The sequence below is a fragment of the Spinacia oleracea genome, chromosome 4 (assembly GCF_020520425.1).
Source record: "Spinacia oleracea cultivar Varoflay chromosome 4, BTI_SOV_V1, whole genome shotgun sequence".
In the NCBI taxonomy this organism is placed as follows: Eukaryota; Viridiplantae; Streptophyta; class Magnoliopsida; order Caryophyllales; family Amaranthaceae; genus Spinacia; species Spinacia oleracea.
In genome coordinates, this window is record NC_079490.1 from 142,540,237 (window position 1) to 142,556,593 (window position 16,357).

The following is a 16,357-nucleotide window of genomic DNA, read 5'->3' on the forward strand; positions in this document are numbered from 1 at the left end:
CGCGTTAGGAACAAAGCAATGCCTTGACCTAGTGAAATTTTTTTCACATTTCAACTAAAAAGTTAGGGGTTCAATCCTCACCAGAGGCACTTTGAAGGAGTGTTCTGACAAGTTTGTTAGGGTTATGAATTTCCTTGAGTATGTATTTCACATGAATTTGGATTATATACTACAACAACTACGGTCTTCTCTTAGACCTAATATAATAAATACAAGATTAGCCTATGAAAGGCCAAATACACACATTAATTAATATAAGCCCTAATACCCCTCAAGTTGGAGTATGGAGATCACAAATGCCCAACTTGCGGAGTAAATACATGAATTTTCGCTTGCCCAAAGCTTTCGTGAAAATGTCAGCAAGTTGATAGTCGGTTGAAACATGATTAGTGGCAATGACACCCTCTTGAATAGCGTCTCGGACATAGTGGCAATCAATCTTAATATGCTTTGTGCGTTCATGAAATACGGGATTTTGAGCAATGTGGAGAGCGGACTTACTGTCACAAAATAGAGCCATGGCACGTGGGTGTTCAACACCAAAACTACCAAGTAGTGCCTTAAGCCATTTCAACTCCGAAGTAATTGTTACCATAGCTCGGTACTCGGCCTCCGCAGACGAGCGAGAAACCGTTTGTTGTTTCTTCGTTCTCCAAGAAACCGGTGAACCACCAAGAAACACCAACCACCCTGTAAGAGATCGTCGATTCAGGGGGCAACTTGCCCAATCTGAATCACACCAATCAGACAAAAGAAGATCACAACCAGTTTGTTAGTTTCACAGAGTTCCACAAGAGGGGGGTGAATTGATCTTTAACAATTTTATAAACAATACGCAATAAGGAACATAAAACTGTAAATAGTGCAAGCAAGATTTAGCGTGGAAAACTCTCTAAGCCCAATAGAGAGGAAAAAACCACGGCCTCGTAGGGACTTAAACACTAACTCACTAATTAGGCAAAAACAACTCTGTTTACAATCCTAATCTACTCGAGCCACAATTTGAAATCTACTCCGATTACAGATGACTAGGAACAACCCCTTGTTGTTCCCTTTCCCAATGAAACAATCCCTCAACTGTTTCAACTCACAGATCTCTCCACGAGATCTTCACTCTTGCTTTAGTAAGCCTGACTCAGGCTTAACATACATCAATTAAACTCTTTTAATAGATATAATAAATAACAACTAAGATAAACGCAGGACACAAGACCAAGCAACCAATACTGCTCTATTTGGGAACAGGAACAGACTCTAAATATAAAGACTTTAAAGGTGATACCTAAAAGCTCCGGTTTGATGCTAATAAGTCTGATAGTCTTTATGAGGTCAACTTTAAGGTTTATTTTTAGTTAATTCGAGATTTAACCTAGAAACCCTAGAGTCTAATTCTAAACAAGTTAGGACTCTCTAATGATAGAATTTCACTGAGATATGGTTAACACGCGTTTTAAGATATTATCTTCTACAACCATAAGAGTTGTAGAGCAACTTAAACTCATAAGAATATAACCTCAAGTATGACTGTTATTCAGATTATTACGAACTACCAATTCAAAAGGAAAACTGAATAACTTTATCTCATGACACTGATTACTTTTAGTGGCTAATTTCTAACTTGACATTACGAAGACTCTGTTCCCAAACTAAGCAGTATACTAGTGTACATTAGCCTTATACCTTTTGCGTTTACCATTTACTTCCTAAGCCTTTTTAGATGCTTGATCACTGATTCAAACTCCACGAGCTCCTTGACTTGCTTCCTTGCTTCCTTCGAGGCTACTTCTCTTAATTTGTCAATCTTCTTTCCGTTATGCGAATCATGTTGGTTTATAGCAACCTGTTCCTGACATCACTTAGATAATGTTTGTGAGTATAGTTAAACTTGTCATCATCAAAACTCTGGGACTAACACAGTTCGTAGTAGATTACCTTGTCCCGGGCATTCTTTCAGATAGCGCACAGCCCGAATGGCTGCATCCCAATGATCTTGTCGCAGTGTTTGCATGAATTGGGCCAAAATGTGAACAGTATAAGCCAAACCAGGGCGTGAGAAGGACATATAAATGAGACGACCCACAAGACGTCGATAGGGTTCCGGGTCTTTAAGGTAATGGAAAAACAGTCATTTGCGTCGGTCGTTTAAGCCCATATGCGTCGCACATTGGTGCGACGCAACTGGCTGCGACGCAAATGAAAAAAGTCATTTGCGTCGCACTTTTGGGCGACGCAAATAAGAGTCATTTGCGTCGCAGATTAGCTAACCTGCGACGTAAATGACTGCTAATCTGCGACGCAAATGACCTTTTTTTTAACATGCTGAAAAGTCATTTGCGTCGCAGATTAGCTAAAACTGCGACGCAAATGACTTTTTTTTAACATGCTGAAAAGTCATTTGCGTCTCACTTTAGCTAAAGTGCGACGTAAATGACTTTTTTGAGTTTTAGCTAATCTGCGACGTAAATGACTGTTTTTATTGAAAAAAATTGAGATGCACATTTTATATTTTATGTTATATAGTGCATAAAGTATAAAATATGCCGCTCATTTCTTATTTTTAATTAGATATAGTTCATGAGTTAACAAAAATATCAGCAAATTTGGTTAAAAGTTCACGAATTAACAAACACCAACAGCAAAATGACCAATTTGGTTAAAAGTTCACGAATTAACAAACACCAACAGCAAAATGACCAATTTGGTTAAAAGTTCACGAATTAACAAACACCGACAACAATAGAGAACCAGACTTCCTAGCAAGTCTGAAATAACTTGCCGCACTAAACACAAAACATCAGCACAATTCTGAGAATGTATAATGCAACGTCAGGTGACCTGAATCCATGGCAGCAGTACTGTTGGTACTCGAAACAATAGCTAAGAACAACAGACAGAACCAAATACAAATTAACTGATATGAGCAGGGCATGAAATACAATAAAGGATCATTAGACCCCAAATCTGAACAAGTATCTTAAAATACTACCCATTTCCTCTCCACAAAGGAGTTACAAAGAACGTGTTAACTCGGCTTCTTTGATTATCAACACATGTATACACTTGATCAGAGTATTAAAAAATGAAGATGAAGTTAAATTAACACTCAAACCTACTTGAAATCTAGCAGATTAGAAGAAAATATTGCAGTTAAATCAATCTGATTGCAAGTATAGGATCAACTGACAAGGCCATTAATAGTTTCGCAGTGATGACACTCCTACAAGTTTCGCAGCAATACGACCCACCGAAACTTCAAATAGGCCATACTGCCTCGAGGATAGGAGTTTGGAGGTAATGTTTAACAAACCTCGCCCGGAGGGAATAGTAAACCCATCTACAAAGATCAAAACACCTTGAAATTTGGGTTTTACAGAATCCACCAATATGAGTAAGAATGTAAAGCTTCTGCATTAAACTTCTCAATGTAATTTCCTATATTCACATCCATATAATTGCATAACCATTTCATTACCATAAAATTAAGCAATAATTTCAATTACCCTGAAAAACAAGCGTCAAAAGTTTCCACAATTAAATAACAACCAAATATTAAGTTTCTAAACACCCTAAATCGATCGCAAAACACTTCAAATACTGACGAACTATAGCTAATAATCAGATTCTCGTACTAACTGAAATTAAACTCAAATTAAGCATCTTAATTACATAATATACATAAAGTTCTACGATTATTAACGAATATTGAAGTGAAATTTAACAAGTTTGACGGGAAAAAGGAAGAAAGCCCTTCCGAAATCAGAAAATGGAGCAGTGCGAAAGGAATAGCGGGAAGAGGAGAGAGAATCAGCTCCCCAAACGACGCCTAGGGTGTTTTCTGATTAGTTTTTCTTTTTCTTGTTATTGTTAGTGTTATTAGATGAATCTTAGTGGCACAAAGCCATCAATCTTAGTGTACAGATTATATAACAAGAGAAATATCCTTCACAACAGTGATATGCAAATCGCCAAATTTCAGTATGAATGATCTTAAAGACAATAAAAAGAACATACTTAAAAGAATATACTCAAAAGAACATGAAATCAGGTTACTGTATTAAAAAATATCATAAACAATGCTGAAAGACAGATTTAGTTGCAAAAACGTAATAAGAACGTCTCATTAGGAAGAATAACATATTGCAATTTTCAACCACCTCTAAAACATTGAGATAACATTTCACATTTTTTGCAGATTACGATTAGCAATCAGTTGTTCACTGGCATTCATATCTTACAGAAAAATTACCATGAGAAGGTTGAGTACAAATTATTCTAAGAAAGTACTTCATGAGAATGTCATCATGGACCCCTTAACCTTCCAGACTAGGTAGAGAGTTTCCAACTAAAACAATCGAGGATAAAAAAAGGAAACTCGTCGTAGTGTTCATATTTCATAAACCCCGTAACAAAAATTACCTTGAACAAATTCTTGGAAGTCTAAAGTTTGTTTTCTTATGATACCCCAACTCCCAGCAAAGAGAGAACAGTTGCAGCCAATTACCTTAATTTTTCAGCGGTGTATGTAATTGTATCCCATTTCCCTAGGCATTAAGATTCTACATTATGCTGAGATAATGCAACAGGGAAGTGTATTAAAAATAAAACTATTGCACATTCAGGAGATATGCAACTTTTATACGAGTTACACTTTTAAGGTTAGCGCAGGCTTTCCAGTTGTATTTTATCCCCAAACCAATAAAAAAACTCCACACCAATAAAAAAAACCCCACATTGCCAATCTGCTACAAATTTGAAGGTGTTACAACTAAACATGAACAGGTGAATTCTATCAGCAAACCAGTTCAAATGAACATTTAAAACCTAACTATCAAACGAGCCTCATATTACAAAGAATTGGCATGGACAATTATTCAAAATTCTTAATTGCTTATTTCAAAAGCAACAATAGTAAAATTCTTAACTCCTCAAGAACACCCAATCAGTCATTTCCTACCAAGTTAAACAAAATATGCCATAAAAAACGAAAAGAGGAACCATCTATCAAAAAAATGCACACTATGATGAAGATTTTAACCTTTGAAAGGAAAATGTTAAAAACATATTTGAACCAGAATACCATTGGCCTACGTTATCCCTTAACACACAATAATTAGCAAAAGTTAGTTCTCACTACTATGGGAAATTGAAGATAAGAACTTACTTATATTCGACCACGGAGTTAGTGGTTGGTAAGAGAAGCTGAAAACCTCGGTCAAATTGTCAAAGTTAGGATGTTGCACAACCAAGTTCCACCCTGAGTAGTTCATCCTATAGTTAAAGTTTGTAATTGTAACCTTCACTCGCCAGTATTCCTTGTAATTAGTTTTGACATGCCAGTGAATCCGTACAGGACACATATGGCTGGTTAATTGAGCCAAAGGTGGCACGATACTGTTTTTGTTAGAATGTGCAGGAGAAAAAACGAAAGCCAAATAAGGGTTGTTTGCCCTGTAAACAAGAGAAATCAACAAAGTTCATATTTTTCTTTGAAGTTTGCTAGATAAATCATTAAGACAAGATTGATAAAGCAGAAAAAAAAGCTTACTTTACACAGCTTCCTGGATTGGAGGCATTGTTTTGACAGCCACAACTGCATGTTGGGAAAGATATGATAGTGTCGTTATAGAAGGATGAAAGCGAGAAACATCATGTAGGAGTTCTCTGGGACAGGAACTGTGAATATATGCATGTCACGTTCCATGTCACTGCAACAAGAGAAATGAAGAGCAGAATTTATCAGCAAAAGGTTAAGGTAATTGAACCATAAAATACTATGCACAGAAAAGTATCTTAAATTTGCAAGTATGCAGACAACCAATATCTGAAACGTAAGATAAAATTGACAATAAGTTATAGTTGCAATGTAACTCCCAGTTAACTTACTCAAAGCGTGAGTGATTCTCCTCCCATCTTGGCTTTTAAATTTGTTGGGTGTAACAGTATTTCCCGGTCCACAAGTGTAATCAGGTCCAGGTGCCTTTAGAGTGAAGTTCTTCGGCACTCGGAATGTTTTGTTGGTGGTACCTGATGCACCCACAGTAATCTGAAATGCACTAATCGCAGTGGAAGGATCTTGCACCCATGAACTCAACACTCCTCCCTTGCAGCACTAATCCCGGGCATCATGTCTACAATGGATCAACTTATTCAGTGATCCACATTCATGTTAACTAAGAAAACAGTCAAGAAATATGCTCCATTTTTGCAGGTGATTTGAGCATGTTTTTCGAAAATCTGAGTTGAGAGATGATACAGCAAGATCAATGACACAGTCACACACTATATTAGAAGAAGAAAGGTAAAACTTCAGTTAGAATTGACGCAAAGAATGAAGTGTATTACCTGAGATTAAGAACATAACTAATTATAAATGTCTCCTCTTCCTTTCTACTCAAACAAATACTCCCTCCGTCCCAGATTAGTTGTTACACTTTCCTTTTTTGGCCGTCCCAGATTAGTTGTTACACTTTCCTTTTTTGGCCGTCCCAGATTAGTTGTTACACTTCTAAATTAGGAATGACCTCACAATTATTAAATTGTCTCTCTCTTCCCACTAAAGTTTTTTTTGTCTCCACTCCCTCTCTCATTCAATTAAAAAAATACTCCACTAACTCCTATCACATCTACTTTTTCAATAAAATAACAATTGATAACCAAACAACCACTTATCATCTAAAACTTTGTGCAAAGGTAAGTGTAACAACTAATCTGGGACAGAGGGAGTAGGTTTCAAAGATTCAGCAACATTTCCTTGGGGAAGGAAAGTTCATATACAAACAAGCAGTGCACCTTTTTCAATTTAGCAGAACCAAAACACTGCACATCTTAGTGCTTTTGTAAATCAATTAAGAATTCTCTTTCCAAAATAAATCTACATTAATCTTAGATCTTGCAAATCTGACCAGATTTACACAAAACTTCAAACAACTATTATTTACAAGCCAAATATTATATTGTAGCTTAATCAAGAGCAAACAAAAACAATTCAAATGTTGAATAAAGATTATATGCTGGAGAAGATTCGACATAATCAATAACAAACTACAAGTATCTGAAATCAAAATCCTAAAATTAAGTGTTCAAACAATCGTAAAAAAAATACTCGATATCACCAACTAACTAACACAATTAAGCCCCAGATTCATCAAAACATTATAAAAAAGTTGCAAAATTAATTAAACATGGAAATCACGGTAGGGAGAGAGAAAATACCTTTAGATCGAAACAAGGTACTCAAGGACTTGGCAATAAAAACCGAAGCTCCAGCACCAACACTTCGGCGTTTTTCCCAAACTTCAAAAACCGAGAAATTTCCCACCGGTAACTAAAACCAGTCTGACTGCTTCCAGATATCCCCTTCTTCGCCGCACCGCACTAGAAACTAGGGTTTTTACTCTTCCTGTAATTTTTTAAGAGGTTGAATTTTCACAGAAAACGAAAAATTGGAACGGGTTCGTGAGAGAATACACACAAGGGGACAATCACGGTACTCATTTCTTGAAAGAGAGATAGAAAGGCGTTGTAGTTTCAAGCGGAGATGGTAATTGGAAAGAAGAGGATGACAGAGAAAGAGAGGGGAGGCAAGAAAGGTAGGGTTTGGCAACTCCTCGGTAAAATCAAAGGAGTAAGTATTATTGCGTGACTTGCGTCAGTGTTTAGTACAAGTGCCTCGCAAATTTTGAAATAAATTGCGTCACACTTTAGTTAATCTGCGACGTAAGAGACTAAAATAACTAGTACAAGGTCATTTGCATCACATATTAATAATTGAGCGATGCAGATGATATTAGTTTACTTAAATTAGTCTATTTGCGCCAGTCTTTAAAATGAGTGACGCAACTACAGTGACACTAATGAGCTTTTCTGTACTAGTGGCACCGCTTGCAAGAGCGATATTGTGATTCTGTTCAATGGGGAATCCGGCAGGTTTTGAACCCAATAATCCCGCTTCTGCAATAACATCCAGAGTATATTTTCTTTGAGATAAGAAAATCCCCTCGGGACTACGAGCCACCTCAATGCCAAGAAAATATTTCAACACACCCAAATCCTTCATATGAAAACATTCACCGAAATATTGTTTGAAAGAAGCAATAGCGGAAGAGTCGTTACCAGAGATAATCAAATCATCAACGTACACAAGCACATTAGGTTGAACCTTGCCCTGTGTGAAAGTGAAGAGTGAGTAGTCCAAATAGGGCTGAAGGAAACCATAATTCTTCAAAGATGCAGCTAACTTAGCAAATTAAACCCCGAGGTGCTTGTTTCAGACCATAAAGAGACTTTTTCAAGCGGCAAACCATTCCGGGTTTTCCCATAGAGAATCCAGGGGGTAATTTCATGTAAACTTCCTCATCTAGATCACCATGCAGAAATTCATTATGAACATCCATTTGATGCAATTCCCAATTCTTCGCCACAGCTACCGCAAGAAATACACGGACGGTGACCATCTTTGTCACTGGAGCAAATGTTTCGTTGGAGTCAATATATACCTTCAACTTGATGGTTCCCGAAGATGACCAAGGGCTCTTTCAGATGCTCAATATCACCATTCGCATAAAACTTTATTTTATAAACCCATTTGCATCTGAGGGCTTTCTTTCCTGCCATTGGTTCCTCCATGATCAATGTTTCAATGTCCTCCAGTGCTCAAATTTATTTTTGCATTGCTTCCCTCCAACTGGCAGCCTTTATTGCCTCATTAAAGGTCTGAGGCTCAAGCCCTGCAATTACAGCTGCAAGAAATATGCGGTGTCGTATTGAAAATTTATCACAGTTCACAAAATGCGCTATACAAAAAGGACTACCTGAGGAGCTAGTGGAGGGTGATGAACGGGTGGACGAACTCAGTGCAGGAACAATGTGTGCAACATAATCCTTGATAAGAACGGAAGGACGCTTGAGACGAAGGCCTTTACCCAAACCGAGTGGAGCATCTATTAGTATAAAAGCAGCGCCCCACTCATGTGGAGTTGATTGGGTCTGCTGACCCATTGAAAAGTTTGGCACGGACTCCTGAGCAGTTATAAATGAAGGGGAAGCATGTGGGCCTGCACGTGAAGACAAAGAATGCTGAATTGTTGGTGGGGATTCATTATAAGCTTGGGCTTGCGTTGTAGATGGAGTGTGCTCTACAGGAGCAACACAGTCCACAGGCAAACCGTGGGTAGGTGATGCATCCCACACTCCTGCCGTGGCTTCAACTGTTTCACCAACATTATTTTCAACAATTTCCACACCAATTTTTTCACCTATATTATTTTCAATAATTTCCACACCAATATTATTTTCAACTACTTCCACATTATTTTCAACATTAATTGCATCATTAGCTAAATTATTTTCCACACCATCAAAACCTAAAATATTTTCCATATCATCCAAAAAACCGACATCAATACCTCATTCTTGTTGCTAACTTTCGTGATGTCCCCCGGTACATCGGTATTTTCAACGTCAAAGGGAAACTCATTTTCATGAAAATTAACATCACGAGATACAAAAATTTCAAATGTTTCCATATCGTACATTTCCACCCCTTTTTGCCTTTAGGATAACAACCAGGCGCACATTTTCTACTACGAGAAGCAAAATTGTGACCCTTAGATTTTTTATTATATGCATAACTTAAACAACCGAAAATGCGAAGATGATCCAATTCAGGTGCTTTTCCAAACAAGACCTCAAATGGGGTTTTGTTTTTAACAAACCAGAAGGAGTACGGTTAATTAAATAAACTGCACCTAAAATGCATTCACCCCAAAGAGAGATGGGGAGATTACCCTCAAACATAAAAGCTCTACCTGTTAGGTTATGAACAATCTAATGTCATGCGGAATAAACCATAAATACCAAAATCCAAATTAATAGCACATAATAATTTAGCATAATTTAGTGAACAAACTTTGTGATGCGTGCCTTCCATTGCTGCTCCCGAACTGAACAAGAACAAGTTAGAACGTCAAACGTTGTCCCTCCGTAGAATGTTCACAGTACGTTCGAATCCGCCTTAGATCATATCAACTAGGATATAAAATAAGGTTTATGATTCCGGGATCTCACTTTTAGGTGATAGGCAAAGTGTATTGAATTATGCATTTTAATTCATGACCATAGGCCATTTATTTATAGGAAATAGGAAAAATCCTAGGAGCCAAAACCCTAGAGCAGCCGCCCACCTTGGTGAACAAGCAAAGCCTAGAGGCTAATGCTGGCCAGCTCCTGGCGTGCGCGCTGGGCGTTGGGCCTGGTGTGCTGCCTTGCGCGCTGGGCCTAGTGGCTTTGGCATGCATTGCTGTGCGCCGAGCCTTGCTGCCTGGCGTGCTACGATGCATTTGGGGGCTGGCTCGTGGAGCGATGGGCTGTCCCATGGCCTGTCGCTCGTCGAGCTTCCGATTTATTTTTCCGATTTTGGAACTTATTTCCGATTCGAATAATATTTACGTTTCCGATAATATTTACGTTTCCGACAACATTTCCGATTTCGACAATATTTCCGATTCCAGTAATATTTCCGTTTCCGGTAATACTTCTGATTCCGACAATATTTCTATTTTCGATAATATTTCCGATACGAACCATATTTTTGTTTACGGCAATATCTTCGACTTTGATAATATTTATATTTCTGAAATGAACCATATATCCGTTTCTGGTAATATCTTCATTTCCGACAAATATTCTTTCTTTGCCTTTTGACAGTTTGTTTAGTTCCCACTGAAACCAACATCCGTCATTTGCGAATATCCATAATTAGAGCTTTTACTGAATATAATATTTACCTAAATACTTGATCCGTTCACGTACTATTTGTCTGACCCTACGGGTTTAGTCAAGAGTAAGTTGTGATATTAATAATATTAATTCCACTTGAACTAAAGCGGCCTCTAGCTAGGCATTCAGATTACTTGATCTCCCTGAATAATTAACTTGCTTAATTAAGACTGAACCGCATTTATTAGACTTAGCATTAACTAAATGAAATGTAAACTTGGACCAAGGGCATTATTTCCTTCAGTCTCCCATGTACATTTCCTAATTCCTTTGTCGCTCGATGCCTACTCGTAAACATAAGCTAAGACTGGTCACCCTTATTACGTTCAGAGGTATTTCTCGGTGTCAGAGTTCAACTGGTCAAATAAGCTGATTATCTTAGTCTATGATTCATCTGAGCACGGCCATACATTTTAAAGTTTCTAGCTCTCCGAGTGGCCTTGAACAAATTTCGACATCTCATCATGATTTAAGGGAGGACAATCCCAATCTTGTGATCTTGAGGTTAGACTTCGTTTGATAGGTGATTACCTGAGTGTTTCCGTTATATTATTCTTTTACGGTGCGACGCATGACAACGTCAAAGTAACCAGTTCTCAAACAAGTAATCTCAAATCACTCAGGTATTGAGGATTAGTGTCTAATAATATAATGAAATTTACTTATGACAGATACTAGTCTTGTCAAGTAAGTACCTATGCAAATGATTGTGACATTGCCATGTCCTCATAGTTCAAGAAACAGAACTATTAGTCATCTTGCATTCTAGTTGTCAAGCGTTTTCTGTGCGTCCACCTTTATAGAAAACTTACGACCAGGGAACATTTTCAACTTTTGACATTCAAGTTCAATTGATAGACGTTTCTTAGTCACAGGATTGGTCCTGACAGTCTATCTTGAATTTCGTCAAATTGAAAGAACTTATCATTTAATAAACCACAAAAATTAAATGGAAAAATGAAATTAATTCATTTCTATGAATGGTTAACTAGAATGTTTTACAAAGTATTCCAAGGTTAAAACTTTAAAACATTTAAAGACATCAAAGTCATTCTCCAATATGCTTTATTCCCATAGTTGTTGTGTGCGAGTTGTGCTTCGCTTGCGACAGAGGTTTTGTCAATGGATCTGAAATGTTGTCATCAGTTCCAATCTTGCTTATCTCGACTTCTTTCACTACAAAAAAATGGTGTAAATAATGACGCTTTTGCTATGACGCTTTTAAGAAGGGTCACAATTTTTTTGTGGTCCAAAAATATGGGAATGCATATATTGACCCATTTAATCGTGGAAATAAATATTGGCTATAAAAATAGTCACAATATACCAAAATAAATAAATTAATTAAAATCCCTAAAAAAAAAGGGAAAGAAATACGTGTCTAGCTCTTATATCCCGCCCAAATGAATTTCTGACTCTAAACTTCCCCGCTCAACGGCACGTACACCACCCACGAATTTCTCAACCTCCTCTGCCCTCAATTCATGGCGCAAAACCAATCCGTTTGAATCAGATTACTCTTCAGCAAAAAAAATCCAAGATTATTCTCAAAAAATTCCCAGATTATCTCACCAAATTAAACAATCTCCTCAATTCATGGTTTTCTCATTCCTATAAATGAGAAATCTGGAGAAGCCTATAATTGCAAGATAATTCTAGCTACTACTCCTTCACCGCTAATCTCATACAAACTTTCGATGGATTTCACAATTTAATTTCGTAATTGAAATATCGAGCAGTACAACGCCAGAACAGAGAGATTGCTGCTAATTCCACCGGTAAGTTCTTTAATTTCACAATTAATTTGCAATTAAATTTTAGGGGAGAGGTGTCGATGAAAGTATGGGGTTAAGGAAGGGGATGATTTTATGAGAACCAGGGATGCAAGAATTCTAAGGGGATATTCTAATTAAAACTCTGCTTTGTGTTTGTTATGAACTTCATTTTTTTTTAGTATATGCTTTTATGATAACCAGGGATTTCAGCTTTTTTTTAGTATTGCATTTCCATATTGATTTATCCAATTAGTTTGGAATATAAGTTGGGAATATTGGTTTACCTCTACAAGTAATTCGGTATTATTTCAATTGTTATCTTGGTTGTTTATTTGTTTCTTAGTATAACTAGAATTGTAATTAGGAAATAGATATGAATTACTAAGAACCTGTTTCAACAAATAGAAAAATCAGAGTGGTTCCTTCCTTTGGGGAGGATATTCATGCTAATGTTTCTGTGTAGATGATTGATATTCTGTACTTTTTAGTCTGTCTAAGTTTTTATGTAATAAGTACATCCATCCTATCCATACAACTGATTAGAAATCATATTTGACAGATTGGAGTTGAGTAGTTTGTTGTCAGGACTTGTCTTGGGTGCTCGGAGCCGTTGGTAACTTCTCGGTTAGCTGTTTGCAATTACTGCGAGGTATAAAAAAATCACCAAAAAAACAACAATTTGAATATGACTTATCACTATGATTTAATGCAACAGATTTGACAGAGTTGTGAACATGACATAGTAGTTTAATTAGGTTTACATGAGTGTGATAGTTGCTTGCAATGTTTTAGTAGAGCTATTTCCAAGTGTATGCTTCTACAACAGAATAGGAATATTTTACTTTTTAGCAACGACTCTTTCATAGAATCAGTAGAAGACCAACAGAGAAGGAAGTGAATTTAATGAGGTTTTATGGTATAAATTTGATCAATATAGTGTTGATAAAGGTCTAACCTGTGCAAATACCAGAAATCATATTAAAAGTAATAATAAATTAATTGTTCAATACTTCACAGGTTATTGATTAATTGTTTCCTTTCCAAAGACATCTAGTAGCAACAACAAGCTGTTGCAGTCTGACAGTTAAGCAGATGAAGCCTTTTCAATATATTTGCAGTGAAATGTAGTTAAGATTTATAGATTTTATCAATACTCCTGTTAATAGATTTAGTGGTTAAGATGTTTAGTTTAGGCCGTAGGGTGTCGGTTTATCAGGGTGCAATGTTCAATTTGCAGTTTGGTTTTCAGTCTGTATCCTGTTGCAGTTCTACTTTGTGCCTCCGTTTTTGGTTGTCTGTCTGCGTTTGCTGCAGTTGTTTGGCCTGCTATTTGAAGGGCTGCTGTTCTTCTCAGCCTGGTGTGTGGTCAGTGTGTGCAGCTACCTGTTAGGGTTTCAAGGTGTTCAATTTGCAGTCTGGTTTTCAGTTTGTATCATGTTGCCATAATGTCGAGAATAACTGGGTTTTCTAGTAGTGTGAACTGCTATTGCTTGCTGCTCTGAATACTGTTATTCTGATCTGCTAATGATATGGTTCTTCTTCGATCTTCGATATGATATTCTGTTTGGTTTTGTTCTGCCTAATTTGCTGCCACCATGCTGTTGTGCCTGTTTTATTATGTTTTTGCCTTTGTTGGTTACTTAGTTGTAGTATTTTGTTGCATTTTCAAGACCACCACTAAACACCATCAGTTTCTTGAAGGAATCCAAGTCTTCACTCCTCAATCCACCTTTCATTGCCATTGATTTTCACAACTTATAACACCTCTTAAGGGTTTCCTGCTTCTACCACCCAACAAGATAAAAGAAAAACAATCGTAATCTGAACAATTACGGAGTAGTTACACTGTGAACAACTACAAGACAAACTAAGTTGGTGCACATAATCTGAACTTTACACTATCCTTCCTCGGTCAGAAAAGTATTTGAGGAAACAATTATCAGAATACCCAATTCAATTTCTTGTCCAACACAGAACACCAATAGCAAGCAATGTACCCGGTTTTTCATTCTAAACTTCAACCCTTGCTACATTCTAATTGATACTATTTATTGTAATTCAACGCTCCTATAGACCTATATAATAAATATTAGGTAAAAGGCGAGAGGAGCAAAGTAATATTCCAAGTTATATGCATATTAATTCTAATCTGAAATAGGGAAATAAAAGTAGCTATAACACAATAAAACATGAGCCGTTTGACAAATAAGTAAATTGGACCATCTTGGAAACTCAAATCCGTAGAGCTACAACTTAGTTTGTCTTGTAGTTATTAAAATATTTCCACAATCGGGTTTGATTTTCCGTAGAGCTACAACAAAATTAGTCTAGTCTGCCAAAGCCACAATAAAGGGTTTGTGCATTGAATCTATACTGTCCAGACTTTAATCACTGTCCTAGTGTCTTCTTGATATCACAATTTATCTCCTAGAAAAAAATTTAATCAGGTCAATGGAATAAAATCATGTAAAATCTGAAACTTGAATTTCACGCAGCGGTTTCCCTTTGTCGTCGAGGCCATAATGTCGAGAATAACTGGGCTTTTTAGTACTGTGAACTGCTACTGCCTGTTGCTCTAAATACTGTTATTTTAATCTGCTAATGATCTGGTTCTTCTTCGATCTCCAATCTGATATTCTGTTTGGTTATGTTCTGCCTAATATGCTGCCAATATGTTGTTGTGCCTGTTTTATTCTGTTTTTTCCTTTGTTGGTTACTTGGCTGTAGTATTTTGTTACATTTTGTTTTTGGGGGTTAGGTTGGTTAGTTGGTGTAGTTGTTGGTTGATTGTTGGTTTATTGATCTGATTTTTTTACATTAAGGAATGCCTTTCTTATACGCGATGCTCTAAAGCTGGTTACATACTATGGCTATATACTATATGTATGTTACTCTGTGTGAAGGTTTGAAACAAAAACTATTATTTACTTTCTGATTATTATTTTAGAAAGTGTGTGATCTACTGATATTGAATGCTATATTTCCTGAAGTCATTTTGATTTTGTTGCTATTTATACTTGGTTAGAGACAAAATTTATGATCTCCTAGACACTAAGTCGTTCCTGAAGTTATTTTAATTTGCGAAATTTTGTTTGAAATACCTTTCGCAGAAGCATTGAAAGTTTTGGACTTCAATTCAAGTGGCCCCCGATTTTAAGCTTATTCGTGGAATTTGGGATCAACTTTGTCTCCACATATCTTTCCCAAGCGTTTTACAGGTGCTTATTGTTAAATTTGACATTTATTATTATATAGAATTTGCCTTCATTTTTCTACTCGACTTGTGGTTGGGTAAGTGATAAAAAGATCAATTATAATCAAACAAAAAATTGAGTCCAGTTATTAGACTTCCGACTTGGATATTTTCTTTTAGCTTTTACCATCTTATTTATTATATCGAAACTTAAGTGCTAATACATTTGTGAAACTCGCATGCTTTATTTTCCTGCTTGAATTCTTGTGAAGTTAAAAGTATCATCTTGTGTGCTAAACTCACATGCTTTATTTTCCTTGTTGGATTCATGTATGCATTTGAATGTATCACCTTGTACGCTAAAAAATATATACTACGGAATTGAAGGAAAATAATTTCTAATAAGAAGACGTACATAGATGCTAAATATTAGTCACCAGTGAAGAAAGATTAAACAAGAGAACATAAAGTTATGTCATGTGCTTTTCAGAATCAATTTATAACATTTGGCTTTGAATTATATGCTATGTCAATGATCATAATGTTTACTTATAAGAATTTCCTAGTATATTATTAAATATATATCTTATTACTATATTAATTTCATATAGAT

At 36.4% G+C, this 16,357-nt stretch overlaps 1 pseudogene; it reads right to left on the reverse strand.

The window, feature by feature from the left end:
• On the reverse strand, window positions 1–8,625 carry LOC110778180 (uncharacterized; annotated as a pseudogene).
• Window positions 8,626–16,357: the final 7,732 nt, after the last annotated feature.